The sequence below is a fragment of the Notothenia rossii genome (assembly GCF_949606895.1).
Source record: "Notothenia rossii genome assembly, chromosome: 10".
Classification (NCBI taxonomy): Eukaryota; Metazoa; Chordata; class Actinopteri; order Perciformes; family Nototheniidae; genus Notothenia; species Notothenia rossii.
In genome coordinates, this window is record NC_136908.1 from 52,292,893 (window position 1) to 52,314,554 (window position 21,662).

At 42.1% G+C, this 21,662-nt stretch overlaps 1 long non-coding RNA gene across 1 annotated transcript in view; it reads right to left on the reverse strand.

Moving 5' to 3' along the window:
- Positions 1–11,836: 11,836 nt before the first annotated feature.
- The window catches only part of LOC307022031, a 119,633-nt gene continuing 109,807 nt past the window's right edge, over positions 11,837–21,662 (reverse strand). The window contains exon 3 of the long non-coding RNA XR_013803299.1: positions 11,837–12,219. This is a non-coding gene — a long non-coding RNA (uncharacterized lncRNA). The remainder of the gene's footprint in view (positions 12,220–21,662) is intronic.

A 21,662-nucleotide genomic window follows, 5' to 3' on the forward strand; every position in this document is an offset into this window, starting at 1 on the left:
CAAACTCTTCGAACAAACAAGCTTTCCCATGCACCCGAGCGGCAACACATCCCTCCGGAGCTCCGCGTTCCCTCCCTACACCGTCCGTCAGACCTCCGCACAACAAACCATGTAGCCCTAAGAGCTTCCAACTTCCTTCCTCCCCCCCCCCCCCCATCTCTCTGTAATGAGCGTGATTATCAATCCAAACAACGGTTACAATAATTGCGGCATTAAAGGGATGCCATCTCCCAGTCACTTCCTGTCTGGGGATGACTGACATGCAAGGGGCTTCCTGCTTCCTCTCCGAGTGAGTGGGAGTGCAGGAAAGGGCGGAGCCTCCCATGACTAATCACTGCGGTCGCTACGAGCTAATGGACTAACGAGGTTTAGTAATGTACCATGACATAATGAGATCATGCCGTTGTATAATTATATATAGTGAACGTTATAGAGGTTTGATGGGCTTGATTTAGCAGCAGAGTGATGCCTTATCAGTTGGTGTTGCTTTCAGGCAGTGTATATTTCTTCTAATTTTCTTCTAATATTTCAGGCATAAAAGGGCCTCATCTTGTGTTTCACCACCATCTCAGTTTGGTGATGGAAAATATGCAAATCGTTTTTATTAATGATTGTGGAAGAGCTAAGTGAAGTGTCTTTTTGCTATTCGCTGTTCAGGGTTTTTAATGCTACTCTAAATAAGATTTAACACAAACTTCACTTTGACATTTTGACTACATTTTTGTTCCCATTGTCGTTGCTTTGGTAAACTATCTAACATGACATAAGACATGTACCCCCCCGTCAGACAAAATCCCAATTCCCATGACTTTTGAAAGATTGATTTAAGACATTTTAATACCAATTAAGGCCTTATTTTTTAGATACATTAATTCAAAGCCTTTTTTAGACTTTTTCAGAATATGCAGGAACACTGTTGCTAGAAAGTAACTTTAAAAAAAGAAGATTTTTGTGTTTTGGCATTAGCAGAGTTTCGAAAAGTTTCAGTTTTCCCGCAGTCACCCCCTGTCTGTAACCACCTGCACGCCCGCAAACTGGTTCACCGTAACCTGGCTCATCATCAACCATTATTACCCTGAGAACCAAAACAAATGAGCCCGTCGCAATCGTGCACACACAGGCTTTCTCACACATTCTGACATGTTTATACTCCAAACAGAGATACTGAGAAAGACTCTCGTCAGCAGCCTGCCCTCATTGCTGAGCTGTCACACACACACACATGCACGCTAACATGCTAACGTGTTTTCCATCTTTTCATGCTCAACCCACTGAGGCTCACGACAGATTAGGTGTGAACGTTTAGTGCATGTGACCGGTTTGCCCGACTGTGCCGTGTGTGTTTGTCTGGAGTTTAGAGCAGTGTGTGTTGCATGTCACGCACAATACTGTCCACAGCTCTCATGATGTCATGGCGAGGCTATGGGGACTTTTGTCTCTGTCACTTAGCATCAAGGAAGTGGTTACATAGTCTTAAGCTTTTAAAAGAATGGAGAACTAACTGAAGGAACTACGTGCAAAGACACGATGAGGAAGATATTTGTTTACAGAAGTGGAGGTCACAGTATTTAGTTAAAGTGCCCATCTGGCATGTAGATGGGTAGATAAGTACACTACAACAAACAACCATTTTCTACATTCTTTAAGGGAACACACTGAAGAGCAGCGTAAGTTACTGAATGCTTTACAGGAACATGACATATAACTAATCGTAAAACAATTGTAGGCATATTACTATTAAAGTCTAGTGGTCATTATGTTCTGTTTTCCGTTCCAATAAGGACAATATATGATCATCATGAATGTTAAAATTGTATTTGAAAAACACAGTCGATACAATAACAGAAACCCAGTCGTTTTCTTATTTTTGTTTGCCCTTTTTGACATATTTATGGTCGGATTTACATACATAGTTATGTAAAAACTTGAAAATACTTTCTTTTTTTTTGGCCAGTTTTAATTATTCTGATAGACTGGAAGAATATTTCTGGGTTTAAAAAAAATACACGTTTTTTTCTGCTAAATAAAAAAACTGTTGAACATAACATATTCTTTGTAACACAGCCAAAAACTGATCTGTATTTTAACTCAAAATGCTTTTCTTAGAATCATACTAAATTGAAACTACAATAAGACTTCATTCCCATTAGAAGTATTGTTTGTATGTAGAAATACAGAAAGCTTTAACTTGACCGCATGCCACAGTCTACCTGCTTCTACATTCTTGCTATTATTCAAACAACCTTTCTTCCTTCTGTCTCCTCAGTGGAGTGTGGAGAGTATTACATTACATCTGATTACCGACTAATCTTGTTGTTCTTGGTCGGGGTTTCCTTATACGATCTGGGTGGAGATAGCGTGAGAGTTGATATGGCATCATGCTACTGTAACACTAGCAGTATGTCATACAGTAGAGACGACCCTGCCATCCATTACCCACACTCCTTCTCCTCCCCCCCCCCTTTTCTGTCCTCATTATGTGTCCTCACTCTTTCACCTCTGGTTCATGTACAATGCATTAGACAGCCGTTGAGCAAGATGTGTCACTCGCTTGTCATCACCGCAGGTTGACAAATAACTTTCTAACTCGAGGAACAATGCTCCGTAGACTTGTGCCTGTGCTGAAAAAATAAATAGTTAACTCACGGGAACTTCAGTGGGAATTATCACACAGGAAGAACTCACATTAGAGTTGATTATATTATTATCTTTCAGTGTTTTTTGTCCCAAAATCTGCAGCTGTTTGTACTCCGCGAGACTGACAGGTACACAGTGACACATGCCAAAATACGCAGTGCGGTTGGCGCTGGTGTTGGAGGAGCCTTGTTTGATCACTTAATCCTGTAATTAGTTGATTGTGATAGTTGTCTGGGGATGCTTGATTGCAATCACAATAGTGGTCATGCTGTGTTGTCGCTGCATAGCAACGTGGTGACACAAGCAGAGGTCAACATTTTAGCTTTGCTTTCCTGCCAAGCATTAACCTCTGGAGCTGAAAAAGTGCAATAACTGCAGTTCCTCACACGGCCACTTGAGGCTGGGTACAAAAATTAGACAATGTTCACGTTAAGGACGACTATATGGCAATCCAATATGTATGCAACTCCACCTTTTAAATGATAGAGTTGCAGACCCAAACATTGTGTTCCAACAGTGTTCTCCAACCTGTGCAACCACTTGAAATGTCTTTATGCCAAGTTAAGCTGTTTGGTCATTCCAGACCTCTCGAGAATTTTTTAAATATTTTTTCAACTGATGATCCACCTCTTTACCCATTTTGGATTAGTGAGGAGTTAAGCAAATATGGCCCTTCTAAAAGCCTTCCATTCACACCTCACTTAGCAGTTCACTTATGATTGGCCCACAAACACCTGAACACCTGAACAGACACGTGATCTAAACAGAGTGACAAACCTGTTTGTGTGGAGGGGGTTATTCACGCCTGCCAAGCAGTGGTTGACAACTGCTTCCTCTTGTGCCACTGACAGCACACAGTGTGTGGATCTGTTAGTGTTTTGTATGGCTGTTTGGAGCTAGTTGAGTATATTTTTCAAGTGACAAACTGACTTTTTGGGTGTCATGAACCTTTGAATAGATGCCTATTTTCTGTCTCCTATGGCACATCTGTTTGCGTTAGCGTGGGCTGTCTGTCGGCAAAGTGGAACAGAGTGAAAGAATATAGTGTATCTGTATGTGTAAGAAGTAGGAGTTTGTAAATTGCGTAGGTGAGAATATCAACCTCCCAACCACAACTATTTTTAGAGCCATGTCAGCTTAAACTGAAAAATGAAAAAAGTTTGCCACTTCCAGTGGTACAATCTGTCAGCCTGCACACAATTTTACCATAACAAACAAACCCCACAACAACATTACCTTCTATATAGATATGAAGCAGGTTATGTGGGAATATATTATTAAAGGGGATGTGGTTAACTTCCTAGTGGAGAAAAAATAGAGCAATACAATCCTTAATGATGTGACATGCCAAAAAGCAGCATGCTGAGACTAACAGAGGTAAACGTGATAGGGGGTTGAGCTTCTTCTGTTACAGGTTGTAATTATGTCACCATTTCCCAACATTTTCTCCCACCCCCTGGTTGCTGATTTCTACCTCATAACCTTCACCCACTCCTACCCTTCATGTGTTCTTCTCAGTACAGTAGCAGAGACGGTGAGCCACTTCAAGGAGTGTGAAAGCAGCTTTCAAAAAACTCTGCCTCTCTTCAACCTCCCCAACCAGTGTCAAAGCAGACCTTCCTCTCTCTTTCTCCCCCCTCCTCCCCCTCTCACTCCCTCACAGGAAGTTGTGGCCGAGATTTCAGCGTCGTCAAACTACTACAAGTTAATCATATTTTCTTAAAACTGCGCTTAGCAGATCTGTTTATGCAGGGGAAAGACCCATAAAAGGAAATGCCAGCTGCTGGCTTTAACAAATCTACACTATACATACTTTGATTACATTTATATTCTCTTCAATATCTCACCTCTTTGTTAACTGTTCTGGTAACCAACTTCGTTCATTGAAAACAAAAGAAAAATTATAGAAAACTAACATGTTAATCACAGCATTAAGGCATTTTTCATGCTGTTTTTTAGCCTCTGAGACAACATTTACACGCAAACGCATACGAAAAGCAAACAAACCGAATACGACATCAAAAAAGTATTCCGTTCTCACGAGACCCCTCGGGATCGCTGGAGAAGCTGAAGTAAATATACGGGGCCTGTAAGTGGCGCTGTACTCCAGCCACAAAATACACCAAAAGCAGCGAAGAAGACCCCCGAACATGGTTGCCCTTCTGTTTATGCCCCACGGTTGATTTAGCAACATGTAGTTCATGTAATTCTCCATGTACACTTGTTGCTGATGGTTGTGGTAGAGGAGCTGTAGATTTTGCACTAACATCTGTAGCATGGTCGAGCTTTAGATGTTGCACTAACATCTGTAGCATGGTCAGTAGCAGTAGCTACTGACCATGCTACAGGAGTGAGCAGCAGAGGTGGGGAGAGGTTGGGCTATGGCTTCATCGTTATCAGGAAATGATCGTGTAGGGCGTACACACGGAGCCGCTTGGCCCCCCAGAGCGTTCCGTTTGCAGATCTATCCACCTTGGGTCGTTTGCGGAGTCCGTTTCCGCGTTTCCGTTACGGCCTCGTGTGAACGAACGGGCTATACGAAAGGGAAAAGTAACGGATACAACCGTTTGCGTTCTCGTGCAAACAGCACCTGAAACATGGAGTTTTCTGTTTTTAAAGTAAATATCATGGACTTTGATCTAATGGGATAGCTTTTTTTACAGTATTTTCTGACATTTGAAAGACTAAACTATAAACAGCAGAATAGTCAATGATAAAAATGATATCAAGTTGCAGCGCTAATCCTTATGTTCAAACAGTGGTCCCCATTATGACCACTCAAAAATATATATTTATTAATTAAGCTAAAGATTTACCAAATATATTTATTTCAAGAAATGTACTGAAGCTCACACAGTTTGACTGCTGAATTCTGAACATAAGGGATGGAAAGTGAGCGTGGGGGAGAGGCAGGCAGGGAGGCAGAAGAGGTGAGCTTCAGAGAAATTAAACTAATATCACTCTCCGCCTGTAGTGGCTGATATTTCATTTACCAGCGGGGACTGAGGTGCCGCAACCCCTCCCCATCTCAACACCGCCACCACCACCTCAACCGCTATATCTGTCAGAGGCTGGCCCCGACGCTCCCCTGCAGGTGATAACAGATTAAACCTATTCCATTTCATGCCTCAGGCTCCCAAATACAATCCATGTGGGGCTCCTCCAGGCCCTGCGGCTCCCCTGTGCCCCCCCTCCGGGCCCCCCGCCCTTGGTAGAAAGCTGGCAGCGGCTGCCCCAGTCCACTGGGCTAAGCCGGCGAGATGGAGGCCTGCAAGATTATAGGCCATCTGAGGAAATTACTGTGTGTGTGTGTGTGTGTGTGTCCGAGAATGTGTATGTGACAGTTTGTGTATGTGTGTATAATAGGGTTATGTCAGCTTAGATGGTCCATGTGCCGTATTTAACACCGTATTGCCTTCTCTTTTTCACTTATTAAAGTTTAGAAAGTATCTAGGAAGCATAATTGCGACATGCTGATTGTGAGGCCCTGCCGCAATAAATGAAGCTATCCTGCACCGCTGTGCTGATGTCTTATTTCTCAGAGTCAAGAAATGTCCACAGGATGCCGCCGAGGTGCTTCCCCGCCAGCATTCCTGCACTCCAACCAGGAACGGTGTCAGAGGAGGAAATGAGAGAAATCGAAACCCAGGGAGCTTCCTCAAAAGTGGGCTTCCTGGACTCAGGAAATGGAACGGCCCCCCGGTGTTTAAAGGTAGCCCTAAGTGACCAGACCTCTCTGCTTTCCTCTCTGTGGCCTCTAAGCACACTTGGACTGACATCAAAGTGTCACACTTTAAGAGAAAACACATTAGAACAGAAAAAGCTGAATTTAAGCTGATGCAGTTGGCCTCTCTTTCTTTGCAAAAGCTCCAAGGCTCCGCAGGCAGTTCTATCACCACCTCCATCTATCCTGGTCAAGTTGTGGATGTAATTTGTCAGAAGTAGGTGTTGATGGTGGCGACAGATAAGTGGCTAAACAGCGCACCCGCTGCCAAGCCATCACTCAAATTAATTAGAGAGGCGGAACCGAGTGCAGATGTTTTAATCGGGGAATATCTGACAGGCACTTGGTGCGAATGCCTCAGTGAGCTTACACTTCAACGAGTCGTACTGTGTACAGCTTTTTGACTAGAGTTGAATGGTGGGTTAGTGCTCAAAGATGCATCTGTCAAGAGTGTCTCACAATGTCTGTCTGTCAGTCTACCACTTGGTTCCAAAAATATCTTAACAACTATTAGGATTTATCCTATAGGGACCATGAATGTTGTCTAATGACATGATCCCCTGAATGTTTTTGCACTAGCGCCAACATGGAGGTTGCCTTTTCAAAATTGGTTATATATTTCTTGAAAACCTTTGGGTGGAGGATACATATTGTTGATCGCGACCACACTAAACTAAGATGTATACAATATTTTGTATTTTACCTAATAAACATGAGCATGGCAACATTTGATAAACATGATTATTTAATAATATTTACCCACTTTTTTTGCATTGAATTATAATTTACTTTTAGTGTTTTTCAAGACTTTCCATGCCTTTGAAAGAGCCTGCATGCTCCTAGAAAAGTCTCCTAATTTTGCCAAGCATCATTGCACACAGAAAACCACTGGCTTAGCACTTTAACTCAGAAATGTAAAGTCATACTTTGTTTCAGGTGTCAAACCAAACTCTCTCTGCCTGTGCTTCTTTAAAGTTGTGCGGGTCATAAGGCTGAAGCATGCAGAGAGCTGCCGTTGTAACAGAATCACGCCATGTTGAGCTTCTCTTTGCTTTTGTGAAACCGACTCTTCCTATTTTCTCTTTTCCTTTAAAGATATGCTATGCAAGAGTTACAATGCTAGTCTTGAGTAAACCTGCTCTGTGCTTCTCAACAACTTAATAGTAATTCCTCAAATGACCTCTTAAGCGCCCAAGATTAACTTATGAAATGAGAAATGCCGATTATGGCTATATTTACAACTTACTTAGCCCATATTGGATTCAGCATCCCAAAAGAGAAATACGAAAAATATAGATTTATTGCCTACTTAGGTAGCCAAGGCTGGATCATCTGTGATTATACCTTATATTCCTATTTTCAGACTGGGATATCGTAGAAAGTGTGCTTTTTCATTAGGAGAGAAGAAAACGTTCAGCTGTAGTTTAAGGCCAAATTGACTTGCAATGTCCCACAAGGGAATATCTTAAATTTGGGTTTGCGTGTGGAGTTAAAAGCAAGGAGGTGGGTTAAGAAGTGAGCTCTCCACAGCTTAGCAGAACTCTTCAGACACAGAAGCAAGAAGCAAACACTCCTCTTTCCGAGAGGCTGGGCATTGATGTGGGATTGTGATGTGTAACTGCATAGCTGATGCATAACAGAGAGCGCAGAGGGAAATAGCAAAACGGAGTGAAGATTGAGGAAGAAATCAAGAAATAGAGATGTGTGTATTTATACTGTATCTCAGCTCTGCACATTGGAGTGTGTTTGTGAGTGTGATTTCTCTCATGTATCGCTCGCACTAAGAAGAGCTGGCTGATGATAAACAGGATTAGCGGATTATTAGAGGGGGCTGAGGTGTGTGTACGAGTGTGTAACGCAAAAGTGTGACAGACACGTGTGTGTTTATGTGTCTGCATGTGTTTGTTGGCGCTATTTGCTTATTTTTCTCCCTCTTCCTGGTCACACCCACACTCAACTTCTTTCGGTATCAATGCATTTAAAAAAACTCTTAAAATAGCCGTCAATGCTTGACCTGTTTCCGCATCAATCCCACACATCTAGGCATGCTTCCTTTAGCCTGTACCTTTTTATATTATACTATCTGTGTCACCAACGCAGTGCTTTAGGGGAGGAATCCTGCACTGAAAGCGCCATGAAAGAGTAAATGAAGTCATTAACCAGACCTCCTCGTCTGCTCTCCTTCACTTTTATACCTCACATAGTCACCGCCGCCAATGTGTAGTGACGGGGAGACTACAGCTGAATTTGCATGAAGTTAACAGAAAGGGGAAAGAAGAAAGAGCAAGGATCTATTCATTACCAGGTAATGGAGGGTGATGAAAGGGAAAGTGTGAAATAGCAGATAGAGATTTGACCGTGCATATTTAAAAGGAAGAAAGAGAAGGCCAGAGGGAGCTATCACAGCCAGTCTGTAATCAAAACGCTATCTGTTAACTAAAATTGGTCCGGCCCTGTAGGGTTGATAGAACACTTGACAGGCGGGGAAAATATGGGTTGTGAAAGAGAAACACATATCTTTACTTTCAGAAACTGCTGTTAAAGTGCTTGTGCAGAACACAGCCGCATCTGTGTGACAAAAATGACAAGCTATGGTTGTCATATGGTTGGTATGTGATTGGCCAATGACTTAGACGAGAAAAACAGAGGCCAGAACGCATGGACCTCTCGTCTCGTTGCATGTATTCTGTATTTATAAGTAGAAATCGGTTTATAAAAATGAGTTAGTACACAGGGCCATGGAGCACCTTTTTGTCTTGATCCTACATTTGTTGAGACTTTACAGGCCCAGTTAAGCCAATACATCTATCCATATTCCTAAAGCGCTTCATGCGCCCAACGTCTTTTTATTATAATCAAGTTAAATTCATTACAGGAACCAATTACAATGTTGTTGTTTTATTTAAAACATTACACTTAAAGTGATGTTTGTGACAGCAATCTATATGGTTAATGTGGTTTCCTTTAGAGGAAGAAAATCATTTTAACACCAGTGGTGGGAGACAGAAGCTTCCGTTTACTACTTTTTGAATGGTAATTAACCAAGGCCATTTATCTGACAATGATGCAAAGATATAAACTGATATATTGACTGAATTATCGAAGTAAAATTATATAAAAAAACGAGAAGTAATAGCTACCAGAATATGCACCAATATATATTTAAGGCTGTAACTCCACAAAGCCACCTCTTGGGATTGGTGGTAAAATAGAGGCTGTGCACAAATATTGACAGTCCGCTATGCTTAGGCACTTCTGTTCAAGAACACACACATACACACACACACACACACACACACACACACGGGAAACCAGACTTTCAGTTGGTGGTCTTTCCTGCCTGTGCAGCACAGGTGTGTGTGTGGTGTGTGTGGTGTGTGTTTGACTCCCTCCCTGTCTTTAAGGTAACTCTTAATTAGACCACAAACCGACAGCAGTGTGTGTTCTCCTGAGTGTGTTTTTCACAAGTATTTCCACTTTAACTCTCATTTCTAAGCTTTTCTGTTGAATACAAGTGTGTAAGTCTCTCCAAAGTCACAACAACAACATGCTATCAAGTACAATTTTACATTTCCAGGACACATATTTGCAGTGTGTGGGGCGCCCTGCCGACACAAACACCCGCAGTCACCCTCGCCTCTTACAGAGCATCCTGTTCACAAACACCTCGAGAGCAAGTTATTTTGTGCTCACTGGTACAAAGGAAGAATTAGGGAACTTATTTGTGTTGTAGCGTGCACTCACTTCTACAAAGGGGGAATTAGGAAGTTATTTGTGTAGCTCATGTTCACTTTTTAAGAGAGCAAGCCATCAGTGGAGCTGTTTATCTTCGCCTGTACAAAGCCAGGATTAGGGCCCTGTCTTTGAGGCCGCTCCGTAATCCCTTTATGGATGTCACCTGTCATCTCTCTCTAATCACCCTCCAACTTTCGCTCTCCCTCCATACCTCCACCTCCCTTCCTTCTGTCGGCCCCCCGCTATCTGCTCATCGCAACTGCCTTTCGCTTGTTTCTCTGGGATGGGGATGAAGAAAGGCAGGCAAAAGCGAAGAGAGTTCACGAGTGAAGGATGGGGAGAGTGAGAGATGGGGTTTAGGGAAATTGGGAGTTCACAGGAGGAAGGGAGTGAGCACACACACGGAAAAAACCCACACCCTGGCACCCAGCCTAATACCACCCAGAGGCCATGAATCTAGGTTCTCTTTCCCTCCACATCTCCATCTTTTTCTCCCCCTACCTTTTCATCGCTTCCTCCATCTCCACACCAAATTCTGTCCATCACTCTCCCACCTTTGTTGCTCTCAGTCGTGTCCTGTCAAACTCCCTACGGCGCTTCATCGGAGAGATTAGCAGGGCCTATAAAAACCTTGGTGTGTATGTCCATCTATCCATCCATCCTGTCCTATCTATCCATCTATCTCTACCCATCTCCTCTCAGCTTGCATGTTTAATGTGATGTATTTATCCTGCGTGTAATGTAAGCCGCAGCTGGCCATTAGTCAATTATGAAATTTAATCGTAACAATTATGAGAATCCATAGCGATTAACGCAGCATTTCCTCTTTCATTTACCCATGATGATTTTGCAGTGGGGCCATGATTCCTAACTTCCTTATCTCTGTCTCTTTCTACCCCCACACCCCCCCCCCCCCCCAAAAAAAATGTTTCTCTTAAAGGCAAACTTTTCATCACTCTAGCCAGTAAACCTGCCCAGACAGGACTCCTGTAAGCCAACTAATCGAAACTGTGAATGAAAGTGTGGTTTAAAGAAGCAAAGAGAAAAAAAAAGTATATCTCATTAGGCCTTGTCTGGCCTCCATCACATTAAGCCTTCTCCCTTTCTTTCTGTTTCTGGGCAGTGGAGCGGTGCAGTAGCGTGTGCGGGGCCAGGGACTGAGGAATCTGATAGGGATAAACCAATTTGCCGTCCACACAAACATCCCAGCAGGCTTACGCCCCCGCCCCGGCTCCCATTGCTCATTTAAGATGGCGGTCGGAGAGGCCAGCAATTAAGTTTTAATTAGGTGGGGTAATTATTGCCGGGCAGGAAGTATCAGACGCCAGGATGATTGTTCTCTGGCCCGAGGAGGAGGGGATGCAAGCTAATGGGGGGGTGAGGAGGCGTAGAGTGGGAGACCTTTACACCCACATATCCCCCCCACCCCCACCCACCATTCACACTGTCCATGACCTTCAGTGCTGACTGTGTGTGAAAGTTTCAGTCAATACTTTACACCAGGTGGTCACGGCACTTGTGTTACATGTTGTCTCTTTCATATGTCATATATATGTACTATTACAACACGAGCCTTTAAGTTTAATTGAGATGTTTCAAAGGAGACTTAAATGTATAAGAATCAGTAAGTAGGTTTACACATATGATGAATTTGCTTAGATATGTGGTGCATGCAAAGACATGGAAAGAAGAATACGTAGCAAAGCGAAACAGAATAAAAATAGGACTGTTATGAAAGGTATTAAAAAAATATACTTTAATAAATTAACTATATTTGCATATGACAAATACTATACACTGCATTTAAAGTGGAAAACTGTGCTCATTTATAAGAGGTAGTGTGGAGAAGAAATGTGCAACATGTGCAGGATTTACAATAAAAAAAAAATACCAAGAGGTTGTTTGCATGATATGCGTTAATGTACTGCATAATGATAAAAGTCAGTGTCAGTGGGGGGTCCCGGGCCTTGTTAATGAGGCTGGTAGCAGAGGGGAAGAGGTTTTGGTCCTGATGGAGCGCAGCCTCCTGCCAGAGGGGAGCGGGGTAAACACTTTGTGTCCAGGGTGGGATGGGTTGGCCACAATCTTCCCTGCCCACCTCAGTGTCAATGTGACGCACAATTCTGAAAACACAAGAAAGATTTGTTACAATTTCTGAGCTTCTGATTGATTTCATTTATTCATGATTTGTTTTCATAAATGTCATTTTGATTGACTTAAATAACAAAAAAGTCCCCCTTTCATCCTTTTGTTGTAAACTAACCCTTCAAATATTGTTTTCATTTAATATTAAAGTGTAAATTGCAAAAGGTTTATGTTTATATACAGTATAGTTTAACATGCAGCAACATTCAAATGTATTCACATTGGTCCCTGATCAAATGGTGTTAGGTAAGCTCCTCTGCCTCTGTTGTGAACGACGGTTTGTCCATGAGCCCATTCAAACTTTTGACAAAATTCCGATTACATCAGAGTTCAGGGAAGTCAGCCAGCTTAAGTAAGTGTGTCTTTAGAGCTATTTGCCTGAATGCCAATGGACGTTTGATTCACTAAAGTAGGGAACTAGCCAAACTGTTATGCAATCATCATGAGATACATACATACTGAAGTTGTGGTGATAATTCAACTGAAGACCAGGATAATAGGCCTCGTATGAGGCGCAGCGCAATCTTAATGAATAATATATGTATAGCTAAAGATTATAAAAGGTTAACGTAAGGCCTATATTAAACTGGCATTAGGTCTGAATTGTATTCAATATTGTAGATAAACATGATTTATGATAACAAAGAGCACTTTCTATTGTTTCTATGGAAGTAACAACTATCAGGATGACACTAAAGCTATCTGACTAATGCTCCATGATTTTTGAACATTATATAACAAAAGCAAATAAAGGCCTCCCATATTTACATATGTGTGCTTATGTACAGAAAAAACCCTCATAAACCCTATTAGTAAGCATCATGCATTGGGGAGTGGGGGATTCACCCACAAAACCCCCTGACACCCCCTTACCTTCTCTTATCACACACACACACACACACACACACACACACACACACACACACACACACACACACACACACACACACACACACACACACACACACACACACACACACACACACACACACACACACACACACACACACACACACACACACACACACACACACACACACACACACACACACACACACACACACACACACACACACACACACACACACACACACACACACAGCTAATCTCGTCGCGCCTCGGAACCCAATTAAAAAAACAGAGATGTGTGGCTGCCAACATCAGGAATCTAATCACATTCCAGGAAAAGGCGCGTAATTTCTCTGGCTTTCTGCTGGGGTCGAGATAGAGATTGAGAGTACAGGCAGCAGGACGGGCACAGCTCATCACACTCGGGCCCCTGAGGTAGGCCTGAAGGGTGTATCTGCGTGTTTGTGTGTGTTAGTATGATGGTGAAGGGGGAAAAATGAAGCGGTTATAGGCTCAGAAACGTTGCCAAAATAAAAAAGACTGAATTAACAACAACGAAGCATTAATCCATCTCACCGCCCCACCAGGCAACAATAGCTCCAGAAACATAGACATTAAGTGAATGGGGTCCAACATGCCATGTTATAGTTGTAAGTGGTAGTAGATATGGACATGTGTATGCCAGAGAGCATGCTGCTTCTAAAAAGACCATTAAGATCTGGAAATAAAACCTAAACAACTAACATAACTAAAAACCAACTGGATTCCTCTTTCTATTATCTACACTCAGCTACAACCAGTCTTCACTATCATTTGATTGGTTAACCACTCTCAACGTGTGATGATGGATAGGACAAATTGATCAAATAAATTATACTTTGAAGATTTATTCCTTAATGGTTTTAATCTATATTTTAGAATTGGTAAGTACTATGAAATAAAGACACTGTTAAAGTCTTGTTCTGATTAAATAAACACACTGTTCATGATGGAAGAGTCCTTAAACCACAAACGCTTTTGGCCCAAGCAGCCACAGACTTGCTGGTTTCTAAAACTTAGTCATGATGACCGAATGACTGCTTATTGACCTGAGATCATGCAGGGACTTCTCACTGTCTCGGAGAAGCATATAGTCAAGAGCTGCCTGGATTTGGGATCGCTCTGCAGCTCAGGTGGGGGGGATTTGGAGAGGTTTGTAGTGGTTGTGGGGGGGGGGGGGGGGGTGGTGGTGGTAAAGGTGGTCAGTTCATGACCTGGTTAGGAATGCAGTCACCCTTTGGAGGAGAGCCACAGGGACTTTACACCAGGGGGAAACTCTAAACCTCAAGTAGAAAGCCCTGTCAATCACCTCTGAGGCCTTGCAGGGGAGGCCCGTCGCTCCAGCCCGACAAACTCCTGCAGACGCACCGACGCAGACCCAATGGAGTCAGGGGAAGAAATAACCTCACTTTTGATTTGCTGCCCTTAGAAATGTACTATGTGCTGCACGCTCTCTGTCTCTGAGTGTAGGGGGGTGGGCGAGGAGTTGCTCCGTCTTGCTGAGATGGGAGCAAACACAGTTGACAGCTTCCTTCCTCACAGTAAACATTGCAGCGCCACTTAGACATGGGTCAGGGACACCCCCCCCCCCCCCACTGCCTAACTCACCCACCGACATGTAACCCGCCCTCCTCCTCCAACCCCTCAGAGTTTGGCTTGGCCCTTCGTCATGCAGCCAGACATGTGACCCAATGGTCTGCTTTACCTTTCATCTCTCCACACACACACACACACACACACACACACACACACACACACACACACACACACACACACACACACACACACACACACACACACACACACACACACACACACACACACACACACACACACACACACACACACACACACACACACACACACACACACACACACACACACACACACACACACACACACACACACACACACACACACACACACACACACACACACACACACCCACCACTTTACCCCTCTCAGCGCACACTAAAGGGTCTTTGAGAAGATGAGACAACAGTGTGTCAACAGCCTGTCCCTGGTTAAAAGGAAGCTGAGAGATCGACATGCCTGTTGGCTTTAGGGAATTCAGGCCACATTCTGATGTGATAATTACATAATATTTTCAGTTGTTTAAGACAAAATACTTTAAAAAGTAAACGTGTTTTTGGAAGATGTCCTTGTTGCTCAGAAGGTTTACAAAAAACTCAACAAGAACAAAGTAAAAAGGTAAAAAGCAGAATATGTCTTCTATTTTTATTTCTATATGATGTAAATATATAGCATTCCATGGGAAACAAAGACATTTAAAACAATGAACCAATGTGTTTGGATGCAGAATAGATGGTCACATTTGCTCCAAGAACGTGACTTGAATATATTTTTAATTTTCTTATAAGGATGTAGGGTTTGACACTGGATGATATAAGCTGCAATTTACTCGGCAGTCTTGAATATCCACTATTAATTGTTTACATGCTAATCCTTTTCATCAGACAGTAATTGTGCATATTGTGCTTATGTCACACATTAAAAATACCAGTATGCAACATTGTGTTCATAATCAGACTACATTATAGCAGATAATATAGCAGATTATACCATGTTGAATAATGGTTAGCCACCAAGGCTTATTACCAAGGAACACTTCCCTGTTTCCATAGTATATGAAGGTGGAGGTTAAGGAAGACTAAAAGGCCAAAAGCACAGGACAGCAGAATGATAATTAGTGGATTATTTTAAACTTGAAGCATGATTCTAACATTTGTTTACTGCAGGTTGATTATTGATTTTGGTGTCTAAAGTTTCAAAGCATTTACCAACCAGCCAATACTCTTTAAATGATTTCATCCATCATAATTCTCAGGATAAATTGAAACCCTAACCGTCCACCAGAAATGGTACCAAACTGTTCTAGAGGCCAGAATATAAACCCATATGGATATTATTCAAGTCTATTATTAGTTGTTTATTCAAATAGAGGTATTCAACAACCTGGTTTTGCCACTGAAACGTATAACTGCGCATTGCTCAAATTCAAAACCACTGATTAGATAAATCTGACATTTTTATTGGAATCTTACACGCATTAAATCATTTGGACGGCTACTGGTTTGCTCTGAACTGAATTAATTGCTCTGCTTTCATCTTCTTTTTCAGAACAATACTCATTTATTTATGCTGAATATTATGTCTGGCATGTCAATTAATTATCAGCACATTTGTTGGTAAGATTCAGCTTGTGTGTGAGTGTAATTGTGTGTGTGTGTAATTGAGTGACGTTGCCTCCGTGGGGAGCTGGGGATTGGACTGCCAGTTAGATGCAGTTTTCACGTCCTAATTGAAGTTGGTCTTTTGAAGTAATTAAGATAAGGGTGTGGAGACAAAATAATTGGTATTATGCGACAGTAATTAAGCCATGCTGTTTTTTTTTTCTGCCCTAATTCAACAGCGTCGGCTTTTCTTCACAAACAATGTGAAAGAAGCTGTTGTGTTGACTCGGCACTTTGCTTTCATCTCAGTTTGTGTTTTTAACTGTGGACCTCAGATCACCTTACAGACAGCAGGAACACACACATGTGATAATAATACACCACCAGTGTATTAGATAAACATTAGTGTAGTCAAGTACAACAAAAAATCCATCCTTCTAATGCATTATAATGTTACTATTTTGTCTACTTTATTTATGGCAGTGGGAAAACATTGAGAAACTGCAATCTATAACCACACACACACACACACACACACACCCCCCCACCCCCCCCCCCCCCGCAGCCTCTTGTGACCAGGTTAGAAAAGCAAAGCTGTTGTAATTGTATTTAATAAAAAAAATTACACCACAACCAAAACCCCACTGAAGTCTGAGCCGCTCTATATGGATTGTGTGTGTGGCAAACATTGTCTCAGCTTAGAAAACACCACTTGGTAACCCTCTTAACCCCTCTAACAATATGTAATTTCACATTGTTCACTAGAAACTGGACACCCTCCCCTGACAAACACACACATAGTGTTTTTGCCTTCCTGTTACTCAGCGTGTCCGAAAAGCTACTGACACATCAGCCAATTTCTGCAGAGACTAATCTCACAAGGTGTGTGTTTCTCACTTATTCACAAAATATAATTCAGGAAACATTACACATATACCAACACACACACAAAAGGCTACATGCACACATACTTCCATTTGGGGCGGCAGGATTATACAGAATTCAGAGGCAGGCATGAACAAAAGGAACATCTTATAAGGTGGACACGCGTGTGTGTGTGTGTGTGTGTGTGTGTTTACACCGTTGATTTTGGTGTTGGCACAACGTCAGCCCACCAGCTTAATCCCAACCCCCCTCCCCAAGCTTGGCCACAACTAAAACAGGTAATACACACTGTCTCCTGCTGAACACTCTCTGGAACCAAAACCAGAGTGTGTGTGTGTGTGTTATGGTTGCTCACAGCTATTTTGGAGAGGGAATCTATAGCCAAATGAGAGGGAACATCTCACAACAATGCAGGTGCCACCAACAGTCTTGGGTGGTGTCCAATGTGGTAGCAGACGCTCGTCTTCTGTGTGTGTATGTGTGTGTGTGTGTGTGTGTGTGTGTGTGTGTGTGTGTGTGTGTGTGTCTCACACTATGTGCTTCATGACCTAGCTGTGGTTTTAGGCAGGAGTTGTCGGTGGAGTTAATAAAGGCTTCTGGAGCAGCGTCTTCCTCTGGTGGTCTGACCCCCCCCCCACCCCACCCTGCTCTGCTTCCTTTTTTCTGTGTGTGTGTGTGTTTTAGTGTGTGAGAGAAAAATATCAACACCTGATCCTCAGTTTGAAACTGTAAGGGTTTCTCTTTCTCAGTTTTTCTTTCCTCCTCTCACCTACACTCAACCTCACATTTCTTTGTGCATTTTAGTATCTGCTGGGAAAGAGTGTTGTGATTCCTTAACTACGATACAAGCAAGAGGCTTGATTGACTAATTAAGCAAACTACGTTTATGTTGCAAGAAATTGTTGAAGGTGTTGTGTTGTTGATGATGCTCAATTATTTTAAGCATGTTATTTTATTAAATGTAATTCCAGCTTGTATTGTCAAAGATTTATATCATATTAGTAGTTGTTCCAAACAGTAGTGTTCTTTTAAAAGGAGATAGATTTTGTAGATATGAATTCACTTTCTTTAAAATCGTTTAGTAAATGAATGCTATTAAATCTTCTTCTAGGCACCACACCTTACCTTCACATTTTACCCAATGATAAAAAACACACAAGACATTCCAACTTATTTGGCTTGGCTGTTGGTTCTAAGGATTAACATCAAAGCCTACATAACTCTTGAAATTGTATTTGATGGTTTTATAGGTCTGTGTTCTGTTGATTTGGGTTGCCTACACACAGACACATAAACACAAATGCAACCATAAAAATGTCAGTTTACCTGAACCTGCTCACCCTATCAGTGTCTGTTGGTCTGTTCTTCTCCCTCCAGGCTCTAGTTTGGTCGACTGAATTACCTCACATAAACACTTATGGGTGCCGCTAATGAGCGCAGATTACCCCCATAAACCTCACCTAGTTGCTTGGCTCCAAATCATCTCCAACCCTGAGTAATTTAGACAGGTAGCAACACAGCAAGAATGCAGCTCCGCCCACCTCCAGCAGCCCTCCACCAATCAGCACACAGCAAACCACCTTAGAGTATTGAGTAATTGTAAAGAGTACAAAAAAAGCCTGGAGTGATCAGTCAATAAATCAATCTTCCTAAATCTAGTAAATATTTTATAAGCTTCATTAGTACAACACATTTAATGAAATCAACATAAACTATGACTCAAAAGATGAAGAAATTATAGGTTTAGCTTTTAACTATTTGGCTTTAAATCTTTATGACTGTGTTTTAGTTTAAAATACTCTAAAAGAAAAACAACATTAGCAATGTCATTCCCTCTGGTTCATTGAAAAGTAATCTATTGTGTTAGAAAATAATTGTTTGTGGCTGGGTGGAGGTGCTAGGGTTGGGACAAAGTTTGGTTTTATCGTAGGTTGTGAAAAAAATCACCCACAATAAGTCGAACTTGGTGAATTTCCATTATTGGGATAATGCCTGGGAAGTGAAAAATAGAACCCGATTTTTTAAAACAGGAGTTTTTGTCAACTTCTCATATCTTTCAATGCATGGCAGGTGTTCATTACAATCCTATACAGGGAGACACCTAAACGTATTTCTAATTAAAAGTATCAACACTAATATAATTCAGTGTGCAAGATGTCTAAAACTGCTCGTAACCATAGCAGTAATGCTTCATACCACGTTCCTCGCTGGCTACTGTGACATAGGTGTTGCATATAACCTCTTCCTAACTAGCTAAAAGAGAACCAGCTTTGCATACTAGCTTGGTACTTTGGTTGTGTTCTTGCCATTCCAGTGTATTCTTTTTCAACTGGATGAAATGCAAAGCTATACAGTGTATCGGTGGTTTCCACTCTGTTCACTATGACTGCGGACTGTTGGAGTGCGTTGACATGTCAAAGTGAAAGAGAGATCCACCCTCCTTTGTTGCTGGGATGTTGACAGTAAAATCAGGGAGACAGCCTAGCTACAATCCCAGCACCTCTCTAGTTCATCTGAAATTAGCAGTGAGAAGGCTGTACTGTGGAGAGGACAGTCAGAGGGCATGCAGTACATTCACAGCACACGCGTGCAAGCGTGCATGAAGTGACAATGTCAAAATATCGACACCTCTTTCTCTTTTTTTGTTCCTCTGGGTACCGGCACGTGTGGAATGAAGAAATAACAGCACTAGTTAATTCCCCCTCTGAAAGGTGCGACATGTTGAAATGTAATGACTTGGCTTGCTGAACTGAAACCGAACACTGCTTTAAACCACAGAGGTGTCGTGGATGGGAGCCGAGAGAGAAAAGGGGCACGGAGGCAAAGGTTTCTTATCCAAATTAATACAGAGCCTCGCCTTTCATCACAGCCTTTATTGAGTAATATAGACTGTTCCAACTCACAATGGCTCTTTCAACACTCTCTTGGCAAAAGACTGCTACAGATTCATGTCCCCTTTTTTATACTCTCCAAACATTTTCCTTATTTCCTATTTCTATCTCAGAGCCCGTTTCTGCTATTCATCTATTCCCCTTGCATCGCGCCTTTCCGGAGCCATCTTTTCATGGCCCCTTCATTGACAGTCTCCCAGTCCACCACCTCCCCTGGTCACCGGGGAGCTCATTCTTAGTTGCACAAAAAACGTCCGTCACGGATTGCCTTCCTCCCGTCCGCCTGTGAATTAGCTGTGTGATTACACTGAGCTGGTGGGGTAAAGCCCATGGATGGATTAGGGGCTGCACGGGCTAAGGCCTGTGATTGGAGAAGCCCAGCAGAGTACAGACGGACCCGACCAACAGACGGGCAGACGGCGGAAAGCGCTAGCGGGCTAACTAGCCACAGAAGAGAGTCAAGGCGAGATCTGCGTGGCATGCAGTTGTCGCTTTGGCACATCACAATGATACTGGCTGCAGAGAAAGGCCAGCCAGATAGAGTTTGTGCCAGGAAGCTACAGAGAGGAGAGTGTTTGGGCTTTGGGTTGTTATTTTTGGTTTTGGATGAATGAAGCCGGGGGTAGGGGGCTGACATTAAGTTGAGTGGAACTAGATCCGTCTGAGCAGTAAAGTTTGTCTGACTAATTGTCATTGTTTATGCCCTGTCATGCTCAAATGTCAATGAATGATGAGTAGTTCCATAACATAAACAGTTTGGTAATGCATGCGGTGCATAACTCACTGATGAAGTGCAGGCCAAAAGCACTAAGGAGGTAGTATGTGTAGGATGCACTTTTCCATATAAACTCCAGATTTTTAAAGTGGTGGTTCATTACAAAGCACATTACTACTCCATTGCATAATTACTTGCTTTAATGGTGGCTACCTTATATATACATCCTGTTTTCTTTGATCAATTCAGGTTAATCAAATAGCTATATGTAAACTTGTCCTCTTTGAGAAGGCTTGAGAGTCAAGTAGAGGCCTCAATGACAGCAGTTAAGATGATATCAAATCACACACAACCATTAAACAGTTTTTCTGTAAAAAGATAGTAAATGTAAAAGGTTATAACTGTATTACATTTCACCAATTTATGGTGTTAAAAAGCTAATGCACATAATGTGAGCTTGACAGCATTTACATCTTTTAAATACGTTTCCCTTTTTTCAAAGAAACGACCCCAATTCCCCTTTACACAAAATACACAAAGAATACTATCCGTTTCTCTAACCAATGTTCTAATGCCTTCTTAACATTTGCACATGTCAACGTCTTATGTGTCAATGTATTCTGAAAGTACTACTGTACTCTGAGGTTTAGAGCTGTTGGAAGAATGTTCCACATGCCTTGTTGCCCCTTTAGTGTTACCTCACTCTATTGTCAGTCTCATAACTGCAGACAACGAAGCCTTGTCTTAAGACTCGTATGTGAGAAACAGACTCACCCCCCGAGCTTTGCTTTTATACATACAGTCCTTTAAATTTTATTGTGTCTGAGTCATAAATTAGAATGAAGACA